Genomic DNA, 15,444 nt, shown 5'->3' with positions numbered 1-15,444 from the left:
CAAGGAGGGGTAGAGTAGGAGAGGGTCTAGAAAGGGTTATTTTGAGGATCATAGTAGTGGTATGGGGTTTGGGATAAATGAGTTGATGTAAAGGATATATTGATAGATGTATAGGGTGAGAAATAGGGTAGTGCATTGGAAATGCTAAATTAGTAGAAAGTGAGAAATATATAGATCCACAAGTACATTGAACGTATATAGATGCATATAGGAGGTAAGTATATTGGGCAGCATTTCTGGCTCTGGTCAGTCTCGAACAGGCACAAGCAGGCAACTGCCCTTGTCCTCTCTGCCCTTAGCCTCCACGCCTGGGCTGAGATGCCCTAACCCTGGCCTTTTATAGCCCTAATAATCAGGTGACCCCTTCAGCCAATGGGAACCCTAGCTCTAACACTATTCAATCACAACACTAGCCCTAAAATGTAGAACCAATAAGAGACCAGGACCTTACATCCAATCTTAGCCCTAGTCCAAGCGCCCAATCAGTTCAAAAACCCTGATCTCGGCGTCCAATAGAAGCCCAAGCCCTACCAGTAGTCACAACCCAAGTCCAAGCAACCAATGGCACAGGAAGCCCTAGTCCCTACTTCCAAAAGAAAGCCTAACCCTACTCTTAGTCCCACAAGTAGTCCAGCAACCAATCGCACCAGAAGCCCTAATTGCTACTTGCAATTAAAGGTCTAGCCCTAGTTCCACCCTACTCCCAACACCCAATAACATAGGAAGCCCTAGTCCCTACTTCCAATAGAAATCCTAACCCTAGCCCTACCCTAGCCCCAACCCTACATTAATTGAATTACAAACCCAGAAACCAATCAGAACCCTCAAATACCCAACCAATGAGAACAACCCTGATCCAATAGAAACACCAGATACAACCACCAATCAGTGTACACATGTACCCACTACTAGCAGATCATATAAGGTCCCAGTGACCTCAGACAAGGTTTGCTGGCCAGGGAGTTGGAAGCTGCTTCTCCTGTTCAGAATCTCATAGGAGACAGATATGCCCAATCCACACTTTGGACTTCTGCAGGTAAAGGCCTCACTAACCTGCATTGAGGATGCTGCATTGGCTCCCCATTAGGGAAAGGGTAACTTTCAAGGCCCTCTGTCTGGCCCACAAGGTACTTCACAACACTGGCCCCCCAATCTTAAATAACTGGATCACACCCTACAGACCCACGAGAGCGCTTCGTTCCGAACATGGTAACTTCATCACGATCCCCAAGGTGAAGAAAGCCCGCATTGGTGGCCGCCGTTTTTCGGTCAACACGGGGGAAAAAATGGAACGCACTCCCCCTGAGCCTCAGAGCAGAACCAAACCTCCTGCGGTTCAGGAAATCTCTCAAAACCCTACTCTTCCCCTAAACCACTATCACTCCTGACTTTCTCCCCCTGTGAGTAAAAGGTTCAGCGCTGGGATACCCTCTGGGTGACTACGCGCTCTAGAAAAACCATAAATAAATAAATAAATAAAATAACTAACTTGAAATCTAACAATACTGTTTAAATAAAACTATACCTCCTCTCCTGGCCAAAAAAGCTAAGTGCAAAGTCCCTAGTAAACACAGTGTAAACAGATCACAGAAGCACCCTCTGATGTAGAATATCCCTGTGGATTGCACTGTTTTAACATACAGGTCTTAGCACAGAGAAAAGGAGAAATGTGCTGTACAAAACCTTTTTCTTTTGTTTTATTTAATAAACTAGAATGTTTTCCTTGTGTAATAAATAGCAATCCTGGCCACTCAGAGGCTGCACATATCAACCGCCTTGCCTCTTAGTTCACTATTTGCTTTGTTGCGGGGGAGGGGTGAGCATGAATGTTTCTAAATTAATGTTTGGAAACTGTCACTTAAAAAAATACTTTTCAATGCACTAATATAATATGATGTACTGAGGTGAAATGCTTCTGCATGTTAAGGAAATGCACTTTTCGAATGTTGAAGAGACTATCATATGTTTACTTGTTTTTTTGCAAGATATCTCTGTGAAGGTGTTCCTAAAGTTAAGTGGTGCTGGAGACCTTAGTTACTTCCCGTCTGTAACTTCACGTAACCTGTAGTTAAATGCTTCCCTGTTTACTTAACATATATCTCAATGTTCGTGCTTATTCGCAAAAACAGCAGCCCAGTGCTGCTTGTTGACCAGGGTTTCACATCTAAAGGTCAGAAGGGTCTCATGCCGCGCCCCAGGATGCACTTTGAGCATCACTGTACTAGATAATCCCCTAGCAGTTTTCCACTCATCACTATCGGGGGGGGGGGGTTGCAGAGGGTCTAAAACGGTTCATTAATGCTACAGTTGTCACTTGGATATAATTTGAGAATTTGGACTTCCAACATAATCCCCCTTTCCTGCAGTGACTCTCGAGCTATTATTGGAGCTGTTATTTCTGCCTGCAGAGCCTCACATGAATCAATGTGCTTTTCTCAAATTGTATTGGGTCGCTCCAGTGACTGATTTCTTTTCTCATACAGGGTGTCAAAATGCAGAGTGCTTAATTCAATCACAATTTCTTTCTTCCTCCCATCAATAACACTGTAAGAAAGGATACCTCAACCCCGCCTTTAGAACATCTGTCATTCCTAAAGCTATGAAGGTCCAGCTGCTTAATTAATTTGTCCCAGTATTCCTGGCTATAAATAAGTTTCATAGTTGACCAGCTTGTACTTGCACAATATAAGCTAAATAGCAAATAGCCAAATTAAAACCCTTCAAAACATCATTGCACAAACATTATGGGACTACATTTAAAATTAGGAATCCTAAACCAGTTGCCAATGGAGGCAAAAAAGTTAAATCACAGTCCTAGAAGTATAAACCAAACACTACGAGAGAGGGGGTTGAGATTTTCAATAAAAATGTGCTAAAAAGACATAAGCTAACTCACTTAAAAAGCAGACCGTTTTTTTCAATTCAGAATGTGAAATGTCATAAGTTAATAGGAAGGAAGTTAGTTTCAATAAAGACACAGAGGTGAGGATTAGGCGGATCAAACTTTCTATTCTACTTATAGCAGTCAATATAAACAAGTTGCCATACTGCTAAAACCATGAACTGAAACTACACATTGCCTATTAAAACTAAAGTTATCAGCACTTTGTACGTTTACAAAAAGTCCCCACTCCTTCTCCTCGTCCTCCTTCCTGTAAGTGCAGACAATGTTGAACCTTTCACTGTCAAGATCTTCAATAGCTCTTGGGCCTTCTTCTCTTCTGACGCTGCAAATCTATTTAAACAAATTGAAAACTCCAGAACTAACCCTTTTGGAGAATGCATATTAAACACTTTAAAGCCATCGCAACATGCTATAACAAGCCATCATATTATTAGAGGAATGGCAAAAGATCAGGAAGTGTGTCACGTAAATTGCCCATCCTTCCTCGTCCAGGAGAGGGAGTCATTCGGTCTCAGTATGAATACTGGTGGGGTAATCCTTGCCTTCATGTCCTTGATAGAATTGTAACTTTCCTTCACATTAGTACGGAAAGATGAGGACTTTATTGTATTTACTTTTTATTATGCCAAAGGCAGCTGTAGCATTGTACTGCATCAAAATAATCAAGTTAGGAAACAATCGAAAATAAGTAACCAGTTTTAAAAAGATGCAATGCAATCAGCCTTGATACAGTCAGAAAGCAAGGAGCTAAACACAACTAGTTTGAGATGTTTGAACAAAAAGTTTTCAGCACTTTTCTGAAACATAAGACTAGGAGCACGTGTAATTTTGAGAGAGGGTCGAAGTTCCTACATACCTGGCTGTAGCCATGATTTTCTGATCGGAGAAAGATCAAGATAAGAAACAGACTGGTAGTAGTGCGAGCTTCACCTGATCTGTGAAGTTTCTCTGCCCGATAACAATATTGTTGCAAAATAAAGACCTAGTAGGTGAGGTAGGAAAGCTTGAATTCAAATGGGAGCCTCTGGCGGCTACTAGTACAGACATTTAGTAATAGGAGTAATGTTAACTTTTCCGAGAGCCCTAAACAATGTTCCTTCTAATTCTTTTCCCATGTGTGTAAATGTAAATGTAAATGTAAAACAGTTTTTGTAAAGCGCATTCTATCGCTCCAAGGAGCATCTTGGCGCTGTAGTCCGTAGCCTAGAATGTTGGCCCGGAAAAACTACTCACATCAATTTCATTTTACCTGAGAGTCATTTAGAGCCTAGACTAGCAGTTTGCTAATCGTGTCTGGTAAATTAAAATTAGTGCAAGATGTCTGTGCACTGTTGTCAAGGCTATGTGCACCAAGGAAATGGATATTCTTGCGAGTGCTGCACTCGGCAACATAAATCTGTTGCAATTACCACTCCAAACTCTTGTTTATAACAAGGGCGAAAACCGGGGCATTTTACGCATAGAACTCTATTTAATAGTGTCTTGACACAGTTTTGCAATGTACATAAAAACTATCATGAAATGAATTGTTTACTCTTGTGGTACCTAAACTTCAAGTTTAAAAAAAGGACAGGACTCAGAAGGTTGTACCATTATAAGATTGTATTGAACAGCAGGGTTGAGCCAAGCAGTCAGAAGAATGAAACTGCTATTATGAAGCCGTAACTGAGATCTTGGTTGGACCGAGAGAAATATGCTGAAACTTTTCACAGAGTAATTTGCTTACTCCTGGACACATTGAGCAGCACTCGCAGGTTGTCTGCTTTCCTGTCCGAGTAGGAATCTGCAGGTGGTGAAGGGGCTTTCTCATTTTTAAGTTAGCCTTTTAAATTAGGCTTGTGTTTCTGGCCTATCAGCCCCCCTTTTTTTCCAATAAAGATCCTGCCTTGGAACCATTGATGACATGGTAAGATCAGACCCGTTGGTTTGAGGCTTGAGATGGAATGCGGAGTGGGAGGACAAGATCTCCCTCTACGTGGTTGATATTCTACTGTATGTGGTGGAACCAGCCCTGGTTACTTAATAGGCTATGCAGGTGTTCACAATATACCTGAGGTACTCTTGATTTGCCATCAATTGGTACAAATCATTAATATATGTACTTGCCGGTGCCAGCCCAGTGCTGCCAAATACCTGTGAGGCCCGGGTGGTGGTTGGGGGATTTAAGTACCTGTTTTTTTTGTTGTTGTACGTGATCTTGGGATATTTTATACTCTCAATCTAGAGCTGCTGTTGAATAGGCTCAGAGTTGATGTCACATTGGAGGGCCTTGCCACTGCCTCTTTTGGGTAGGGTGAACCTCATTAAGATGATGGTCCTGCCCCGCTTTCTATATGTGCTCCACAACACACCCCACCCGGTCCTACTTTCAGGTAATTGGCGCTGAGCTACGCAGCCTCCTGTGGGACAGGGCCCCCCCATGTATTGCCCCCCAAAAACTGACTCTGAGCTAATTTGAAGGTGAACTAGCCCTTTCGGTCAAACAAAAATATACTGAGTGGCACAGCTAATGCCCATAATTCATTACGTTCATCTTCCAAGGGAAGATCCAGCGAATAAAATAGACAAGGATAACATGAGATCAGGTGGCCATTTTAATGCTCTTTACGGAGGTGATAGACCTGGCACCATTGGCGTGGGTCTCCCTTCCATTTTTGTTACTGTTGCCTCATGTGTTTTGCTGGTGTTAGCTGCTCAGAGCACTGTGCCACTGCCAACCAGTGCCACAGTGCAAGTGCTCCCTGTAGAAAGTGTATATGTTGATAAGGTTTACTGTCAGACCCCAGTAAGTGCACCAGGAGTGCTCAGGGCTTGTAAATCCAAATGCTGCTAGTGGGCCTGCAGCACTGGTTGTGCCACCCACAGAAGCAGCCCTGTAAAATGTGTCTAAGGTCTGCCATTGCAGAACCTGCGTGCAGTCTGGTACTGTCATGCTGACTGGGCAAGTGCAACCCCTTGCCAGTCCCTAAACCTTCCCTTAACTTCATATTAGTCACCCCTATGGTAGGCCCAAGGGCAGGGTGCATTGTAAGCATAAGGTAGGACAAGCCCTGATGTGTGTGGCATGTCCTAATAGTGAATTACAGCCATTTTCGTTTTTCACTATTGTAAGGCTACCTGTTCTCATAGGCCAGAATGGGCTGTTGGAATTGTTACCTTCTACATTCCTAACAGACTCAGGGAACATGGTAGAAATTCGAGTTTAGTATGCCTGAACTCAGAATAATAAAATACATTTTAGTAAAGTTAATTATAATATTCTGTGTTTGCAAATACCACTTTTAGAAAGTTGGTATTTGCTTGCCTAACCTTTTCAGCCCGCCTCTGCTAAGATGTGTATCTGCTGTCTGGTTTCTGTGTGTGTGACAGGGCTGGGGAATTCCAGGAGACAGGCTGGGCAGCCATGTGGTAAATAGGAAGATTACACCAGGATGGGTGGGAGGAGTGCCCCTTGACTCTGAATAGGGCTGTCACCTCAATGCTGGCTCCTCCTCCTGCGGAGCGTCTGATGTCTCTGCCCTGAACACTGAAAGCAGAAGCCTGAATCCTGTCAACAAAGTGCTCAGAAACTGGACTGAACTAGGCACAGGCCCCTGGCCTGAGAGAACAAAAGATTTGCAGTATAAATATAGGAGCCCTGCTCCTAAGAAATTAGATCCTGCTTGAACCACGAAGAACCTCTGCCCGACGAGAAGGACCTGTAAGAAGCTGTAAGGAGGAGTACTGTCCCTGACCTGGGGGGATTGGCCTGCAGTGGGTGCCTTGCTGTGAAAGGAGAGAAAAAGGACTGAAAGAGACTTTTGCAACTTGTGCTTCAAATAATCTCCAAGGGTTTGTGGGTGAGCTTGCCCCCTGAACGGAGTCCCAGGATTATTGGACTCCTCCTTCCTTCGCTGACAGATGTGCTGAACTTTGCCCTTCCTTATCGCTGGAGCCTCGATCCCAGTGCACCTCGTCTCCTTCTTTGCTGGGATGCTTGTGCCTGGCCGCCCCCGCCCCGTGTGAGCCGCTCCGCGACGAGCCGACCCTAGCACCGTCCCGCCAGAGCCGCCCGCACTCTGCCTCACTCTTCCCCCCCCTGTTCAAGCCGCACTGCTCGTCTCGCCGCCCCCCACTGCTTGAAGCCCGACCGGAGTGCCTAACAAAGCCAAGCATGGCCCGTACGCACGAAGCGTACCAGCCGCCTCGCATCGCGCTCTTGATCACCGGTGCCGCGCCACACTGAGAGAGCCCGGCCCGTACGCCTCGTACTGGCTGCCGCGTTGCCCGCATTTATTCAGCAGCTCCGAACCGAAGGTACAGCTCGAACGCTGTGAACGCCGAAGACGACCAACATCGCCCGCTCCGCTCCTCGAGGCACGCCTGCTCTACGCCTCTCCCCTGAGACGCCTACCACAGCCGGGGCCCACCTCGCAGAGGAGCCGCCAGCATCTTTTTGTTGTCTACACGTCCCGGACGCCTCATTCGAGCCGGACTCATCATCCCAAAAGGTACTGTCACTCAACTCGTACCCCTGTGTGTACGCCACGGACCAAGGAGTCAGCAACGCTTGCATAGTATCTATTGACAGTTTTGTTACACTGTGAGAGTCGGACAAGAGTGCGCAACGCGCACCAGAACCAAGAAGTACGCCTTTTTTAACAGAACTCTTATTTTTGCTGAATAGTAATGTGGCCTCAGTGTACCCAACGTTAATTGGGTCTTGTGCTAAGCTTTATATAAAGAAAACCTATTTTTGATATAAAACTAGACTGGTGTCCATTTGTGGTGTATCATTGAGTTACTGTATGTGGTCATAAATTCTTAACCCATAACGCTCTGAAGTTTAGCCTTGTCTGCTCGCACCACACTGCCTAGAGGGTTATTGTTAAGAGTAAGTCCCTTGCCCTGACTAGAGGAGAGGGCCCCTGCTTGTCACAAGTACTCACCTGTGCCAACCAGAGACCCCCAAATCTAACAGGAGGCCAGAGAGCTGTGCCAGTAATTGGCCTTACTGCCGCCATGATACCCCTTTGGAACACTGCACTTCATAGCCTGAGGTGGAGATAAAATTACACAAGTCAAGTCAAAGGATTTATATAGCGCACTACATACCCAGAGGGTCTCAAGGCGCTTAAGAAGGGGTGGGGAGTTACTTGTCAAATATCCACGTTTTAAGTTGCTTTCTGAATGCTAGGTGGTTCTGGGTAAGGCGAAGGTAAGTGGGAAGAGAGTTCCAGGTTTTAGCTGCCAGGTAGGAGAAGGATCTACCTCCCATGGTGGTCTTGTTGATGCGAGGTACAGTGGCAAGGGCTTGGTTGGAAGATCGAAGCTGGCGGGAGGGGGTGTAGAAGGACAGTCGTGTGTTGAGGCATTCTGGTCCGATTTCGTAGAGTGCTTTGTGTGCGTGGGTTAGGAGCCGGAAAGTGATCCTCTTATTGACGGGAAGCCAGTGGAGGTTTTTCAGGTGACCAGAGATATGTTCTTTACGCGGGATGTCTAATATGAGCCTGGCAGAGGCGTTTTGGATTCGTTGGAGTTTTTTCTGGAGTTTAGCGGTAGTCCCGGCGTATAGGGCGTTTCCGTAGTCCAGGCGGCTCGTGACCCCCTTGTGGGATATGTTTCAGTCGGGCAACCTGGTCATGTGCTGTGGATTTTACTAATTGGATTTGATGGTGATGTCAAAGGTTAGTGATTTGTTGAAGGGAGGGGGATGTACTTTCCTGAACTGCAGAAGGAATATCAGTTGGCTTCCACCGAAACCTTTGGTTACTTGCAGGTCAGAAGTGCGCTTGGGAGGGCGATTCCTAGGGTGATGGACCTCCGGAGTCCTCTCCACTTGAAGATAGATTGTTGAATAAATGTATATGCCAAGACAGGCGGTCTCATCACCTATCGCAAATTGATTAATAATGCCCCTGATCCCTTGATTAAGCTTCGTGTGAGTTGGGGGAATTATCTGGGAGACTTGGAAGATGACTAATGGCAGTAGGCCTTGGCCTCCCCTAGAGAGGTGGCTATATGTTGTAGATTTTGAGGTTCAGTTGAAAATGCTACATTGTTGCTACTACACATACATTACTGTGGTTAAAAAGGGCAAATCTGACCATGCTGTGTGCCCTAGGGAAGGACGCCAGGAGGGTTATTTGTTTCCATATCATATGGAGTTGCTCCGTGCTTCAGGACTATTGGACAGGGTGTTGGACTATCTCAGCGATGTGGTGGAAAGTGCTCTGACATTGTCCGCCAAATGGTGCCTACTCAATGTGTGGTGATTCGTAGCTCACTGTGCTGTATTAGAAGGATTGCAATTTATTAAGCGCAAATATCTGTGATCTGCATGTTACACAGTGTGTTTTTGAGAAGATACACTTATCATCAATGCAACATTATGAGTCAAAACTGTAAGCAGACAAAACTCTGATCTGTCTAGCAACCGCATTAACTTCCAGAATTCTCTTACCCATTATTATTATTATGCTTGATAGTTGTGGGCACACACATCTCTTCAGGAGGTGCCTTAACCCAATAACCTATTTATTAAATCGAGACATCCAGCCGCAGATTCTTTACCTTTGAACTTCCCAGGTGTTGGACTGATCCGGAAGATTTTTCTTGAGCAGATCCGTTGAAGAGAGCATCCCCAGACTTTTTTCAGCTTCTTGTCACCACTTTTTTGGAATGTAGGAATCCATCTGCTCTGAAAAGACTTTGGGATTCAAACCGTGCGGGGCCTGTAACCATGCCATGTTGGTCACAGATCCCCACCTTGTGTCTGTGGTGCCTGGAGTGCGACCACAACCCGAAGTCATGCCCAGACTGCCGGGCCATGGCTCCTAAAGCTTTGAGGGAGTGGTCCCTAATGCTGCTTCTGGCCCGGCGTCTAGCTCCTCTGAGGTCTCGCTGCCGGTCTTGGTTGAGAGAAAGGTATGATCACTGCTTCGGAGCTCAAAGTCTTCATCCACCCTTTCAAAGTTCTCGAAGGGGTTAGGTAAAATGCACCACAAGATGCACAGGACGTCTAAGAGTGTTTAGACTTTGCCCGTTGGTCACCCCATGCAATAGAGGAGACTCGACATTCGAGGCCTTGTTCTATGGAGCGTGTGTCTGGGTCAGCTCTGCGTTTCCCTTCCTTTCTGGGACCGGTAGCAGGCCCTGCCCAGTTAAGAGTTTTATGGCGCCATGCGCACCATATTTGGGCGACCGGAACCCGCTGACGCACCTTTGGGCCCCGCAGCGGAAGGAGTCCCATTAGGTTCTACGCCATTGGCTCCTGCCACAACACCCATGGCTGCTCCTCATGGCTTTATTCCGGGATCAGGGCTGATGCCAGTCATACCCCCTCGACCTTTCCCAGCGCCTCTTCCAACGCCGCCTGACGCCGTGAGCCCCATTCTTATCCCCCATGACATGGAGCTGGCCGGGCATTCACTGCTGCCGAGACAAGTGCCATTAGTGCCCTTGGGCTCTGTGCTGTACCCTCTGCCTTATTCGGAGGGGCTTGTATTGGAGGAATATTGAGAGGGGACCCACGACCCCTTAGAAGTCCTGCCTTATACGGAACAAATGGACTGGTATGAGGAACTGGGTGATGCCAGTGGCATTTATACCTCTCCAGAGCCTGGCATGCTTTTCCCTCCTAACCTGGCCACGGAGGAGGGAGCTTCCTTAGCCATGGTGGTGCGTAGGGTTGCGGAGGTCTTGGACCTGCAGCTTCCTACTATGGTGGTCAAGACCAATTTCTTGACGGCGGTCCTGCAGCCTGGCATCTCCCTTTCAGAACCCTTGCTGCCATTTAGTGAGGCTGTAACTAATGTTCTTCTGGTGACTTGGTCCAAACACATGGGCTCCTGTGAATAGAACAATCAACCCGCTGCCACCGCCCTGCACTGGTCAACCCAGCTTTCCTCCCATCTCACCCAAACCCTGGGAGCTTGGTGGTCCAAGCCTCTACTTCCCGTGCGCGTACCCTTCCACACCCCCGAATAGGTACTCCTAAAGTCTGGATCGCTTCGGAACGAAAATATTTTCTTCCACCAGCCTAGCATTGCAGTCGGTAAACACTGTATGCCTCTTGGGACATTGCTCCCATTCCCTATGGGAGACAGTTGCGCATGTGCCACCACAAGTCCCGGAGGAGGCCCGGGCTGTCCTCTCCCAAGCTGTTGCTGATGGTAGAGATGCAGGCAACTTTACTATACTCTGTGGCCTTGACATGAGACTCACTGGGCAGAGCGATTTCCTCAATGGTGGCTGTAAGGTTCCACGCCTGGCTGAGAACTTTTGGCTTCTCTGGGGATGTCCAAACCAATCTGATGGACATGCCCTTTGATGGTTCTTGTCTATTCGGAGTTAGGGTTGATGCAGCGTTAGAGTGCTTACAGGAGTCGTGGGGTATGGTCAAGTCCTTTGGCCTCTCTGTCATCCCATCCTGCATCTGCCTTTCGCTTCTTTCATGGCAATGGAAGGGGCTCCCAACTGCACCGGCCCTATTCTAGCCAGAGGATCGCATAAGTTCTGCAACCTGTGTGCGGCCGTAGGTCGGGCTGCCAGAAGTCAGGTCAGGCAGCCTTTCTCACCCCCCTCTCCTCAGCCTCCAAATCCTCCTTGTCTGAACCTCCAATATCATGGGCGTCAAATTGGTTGCAGGATTCTCTATCACCTCCACCACTGGCGGGACATCACCTCGGACAGGTGGGTTCAACAGATAGCCCGAAGGGGCTACTCCCTCCATTTCCAGACTACCCGTCCCTCTATGCATCCTACATAAAGCTATTCCTCCATATGTTCGTCTGACGAAGGATTACCTTACCCTACTTTACTTCAAGAGGAAGTCTTGACTCTCTTGGCCAAGGGAGCTAAAGAGAGGGTTATGGTGGCAGAAATAGGCTGTGGTTGCTATTCCATCTACTTTCTGATCCCCAAAAAGGGCAGAGTCCGTCCTCCTTTCCTCGACCTCCTAGCCCTCAACTACTTCCTCAAAAAAGAGCAGTTTAAGATGCTCACAGTGGCTCAGGTTCTTTCTGCCCTGGAACCGAGAGACTGGATGGACCATTGGACTTGCAGGATGCCCATTGCCATATTCACGTCCTGCCTGTTCATTGCCACTACCTGTGGTTTAAGGTGGGCCAAGAGCAATTTCAGTGTACTGTGCTCCCCTTTGGCCTCACCAGTGCCCCTCGAGTATTCACCAAGGGGATGACGGCGGTCGCAGCTCATCTACGGAGATCAGGGTTTCCAGTCTTCCCCTATCTCAACGACTGGCTGTTGGAGACGGGCTTGCCCCATGCGGTCCTCTCCCACCTGCAGTGGGACCTGAAGTTCATTGGGCACAGCATCGTTGGAATCTCATCAATGTGGTCCAGTTCTTGGAAGGAACTGCACAATATCTGCAGTGGTGGCTGTAAAAACCATAAATGTGTCACAGGCAGACCATTCTCCCTTCCCCACCCAGATCCCACAGTTGTGACAGATGCGTCACTCTGAGGATGGAGCGGCCATCTGGGGTCGTTGAAGATCAGAGGACTCTGGTCTCCGGCGGAAGCCGGACTCCACATCAACCTGTTGGAGCTTCATGCAATCCGACTGGCTCTGAAAGCCTTCTTATCTCTCAAGGGAAGGCTGGTTCATCTGTTCAGACAGCATCACCGCCATGTGATACTGCAACAAATAAGGCGGGTGGGGTCGTGAACTCTCAGGAGTCCCTGCGTCTCTGGACTTGGCTGGAACAACAGGGCATATCCCTGGTGGTTCAACACTTGTCTGGTTCCCTGAACACCAGGGCGGACAAACTCCTCCATTGGTGCCCAACGAATCACGAATGGCGTTTCCATCCGGAGAGGGAGCCTTGGTTAGATCTGTTTGCCCCAGAAGAGAACATGCAATGTCAGCAGTTTTGCTTGTTGAAGTTTCCAAGGTGACCATCGCTCTCTTTTAGTCTCAAGTGGAGCTCAGGCCTCCTATACTCCTTTCCGCCCATACCAATTCTGCCCAGAGATAAACAAAAAGATCATGAGTGACTGGTCCCAAGTCATTCTTTTGGAAGTGGATTTGTAGAGCGCGTGGCTACCCAGGGGCGTCCCAGCGCTGGGCTCGTAGAATTTATCTAGGGAACGGATGTGACCTAGGGGAAGGTTTTTAGGAGCTTACGGAATTTTGATAAGTTGGTTTCCCTCCGCATGTTCAGGGGGAGGGAGTTCCACAGCTTGGGGGCATTATTCGAAAAAAGGCGTCCTCCTGACCGCGCCTTCTTGATCCTTGGGACGTAAGCCAAAAGGAGGTGATTGGATCTTAACTTCCTGTTGGCTTTGTATGGTTTAATCAGGGTTTTCATAATCGGGGGGCCCTTATCCTGGAGGATTTTATGTGTTCTGCAGAGGGATTTGAAATTAATTCTCTCTTGGATCGGGAGCCAGTGTAGTGAGTTCAGGGCAGGCTTGGCAGATCTTCTGTTTTTTGTGCCTGTTAGCCTAGCTGCCGAGTTCTGGACAAGTTGGAGTTTGTTTGTCACTGATTTCGGGGCGCCAAGATAAAGGGTCTTCCCGTAATCTAGTCTGGAGAGAATGAGGCCCTGAATAAGGAATTTTTTGGAGTGGGGGGGCAGGAGGGGGAGAATTTTTCGTGTGGTGTGAAGAAGGCCAAAGCAAATTCCCACGGTTTTTCTGGCTTGGGTTTGAAAAGTAAGGTGCTGGTCAAGCCAGACACCCAGACTTTTTATTTCTTTCTTCGGGGAAGGAGCTTGTCCCATAAAGGTTGGCCACATCAGTTTGGGGGAAGAGTTTGGATTGATGTCCTAGCACTAGGTTCCCTGATTTGTCGCCGTTTAGTTTGAGGAGGGACTTGCTCATCCAGCTGGATATTTCTTTGAGACAGGAGGTTTTCTGAGGAGTGGTCTGTCTGTTTAAGGGAGACAATAAGTTTGGTGTCGTCTGCATACGTGACCAGCTTAATGCCAAAAGGGGCTACGATTTCCTCGAGTGGGGACATGTACACATTGAAAGGTGTAGGGCTTAGGGAAGAGCCCTGAGGGACCCTGCATTGGAGTGGAATAGCTCTGGATCGAGTGTTGCCTTCAGAAACCTAAAATGTTCTGTTTTCTAAGGATGACTTGTGCCAGGATAGGGCTGTCCCTGTGACTACTTTGCTGTTTAGACGGTGGACAAGGATACGAAGGTCCACCGTATCAAAAGCAGCGCTTAAGTCTAGGAGGATCACTGCTGCTGATCCACCCGAGTCTAGGATCGTTCGCGCTTCTTCTACAACTGCCCTGGCCATGCCAGAAGCCTGTTCGCGAGTAGTGTAGAAGGCCATTAGATTCAAGGAAGGTGGAGAGCTGTTGGTTAACATATTTTTCTGCAACCTTGCTAATTCCAGGGAGTAAGGAGATGGGCCGGTAGTTGCCCAGCTCTAAGGGGTCCAGATGAGGTTTCTTTAGTAGTGCTCTTACTGTGGCTTTTTTCCAGTTGGGGGGAACAGTACCCTCCTCTAGTGAGGTGTTTATTAAGTTGGTGATGGTAGGTGTCACAAGTTTCAGGATGTTAAAAGGTGCAGGGTCGAAGGGGGAACCACCTTTAATTGAACTTAAAATGTGGGGCAGCGTCTCCACGGTGAGGGGGGAGAAGGAGTCTAGGTGGGGAGTATTGATTGCGGGAGTCAGGGGCTGGTGTTCTGGTGGGTGGCCGGGGGCTAGGAGGGTTTTTAATATATTTTAAATTTTGGTGGAAAAAAATTCTGCCAGTTCGTTGCATCTACAACCAGAGGGGTCGTGACGGGGGTGGGTCTGAGCCTTTCAACAGTTTTTTAACGATGAAGAATGTTTCCCTAGAGGAGTTGGCGGAGGCTTGAATTTTTTCTTTGAAGAAGGCCCCATGGGTGGTTTTCAGGTTGGCTTTGTAGGACCTGATGGCTACTCTGTATTCCATTTTTTTATTATTGGCCCAGTCCTTCCTCCATGTGCGTTCAAGTTTTTTACATTGTTTTTTTAAGTCTCGGAGTTCTGGGGTAAACCAAGGGGATTTGAAGGTTCTATTATTTTTAGGTAGGATTTATTTGGGCAGAACTTGGTCTAAAGAGTTTTCAATCCTGGATGAAATTTGCTTATCTGCTGAGAGTGGGTCTAATTCGAGTGTGGGGGTAGTTAGTTCGAGTTCGCGTCTCCAGTCATCAAGGACTAGTTTTGACCAAGGGCGTTCTGGTAGGCGAGGTGATGGCCTATCGGGGGGGGGGGGGGGGGGTCGGTGATAGTTTGCAAGGTGAATGGTACTAGGAAGTGGTCAGACCATGGGATAGGTAGAGGCTCACTAGTTTTTAATCAGGAGATGTTTGAGAGGATAGGGTCTAGTAAATGGCCTTTTATGTGTGTAGCTTGATGGTTTTTCAAATGGATCTGATAGGTAGCCAGGTCAAGTGTAAGGTCGCCTGCCACTTTGTCCAAGGGGTCATTGAAGTGGAGGGTTAACTCTCGAGGTAATGTGAAGTTGGAAGTGAGGCAGTCGCGAGAGATGATGGCTTCCAACAGTGAGCTACAGAATTGCCCCTGTGCTCCCGGTGGGCGGTACAGG

General features: G+C 47.6%; 1 protein-coding gene across 1 annotated transcript in view; it reads left to right on the top strand.

Annotated features, from left to right (window-relative positions):
• Positions 1–15,444, top strand: part of PPP6R2 (protein phosphatase 6 regulatory subunit 2) — an 876,013-nt gene that overhangs the window by 283,930 nt on the left and 576,639 nt on the right. The window lies entirely within an intron of this gene.

The sequence above is a fragment of the Lissotriton vulgaris genome, chromosome 1_1 (genome assembly GCF_964263255.1).
Source record: "Lissotriton vulgaris chromosome 1_1, aLisVul1.2, whole genome shotgun sequence".
NCBI classification, from domain to species: Eukaryota; Metazoa; Chordata; class Amphibia; order Caudata; family Salamandridae; genus Lissotriton; species Lissotriton vulgaris.
Note: the sequence above shows the minus strand (reverse complement) of the source record. Positions and strands in the feature narration are given on the sequence as shown.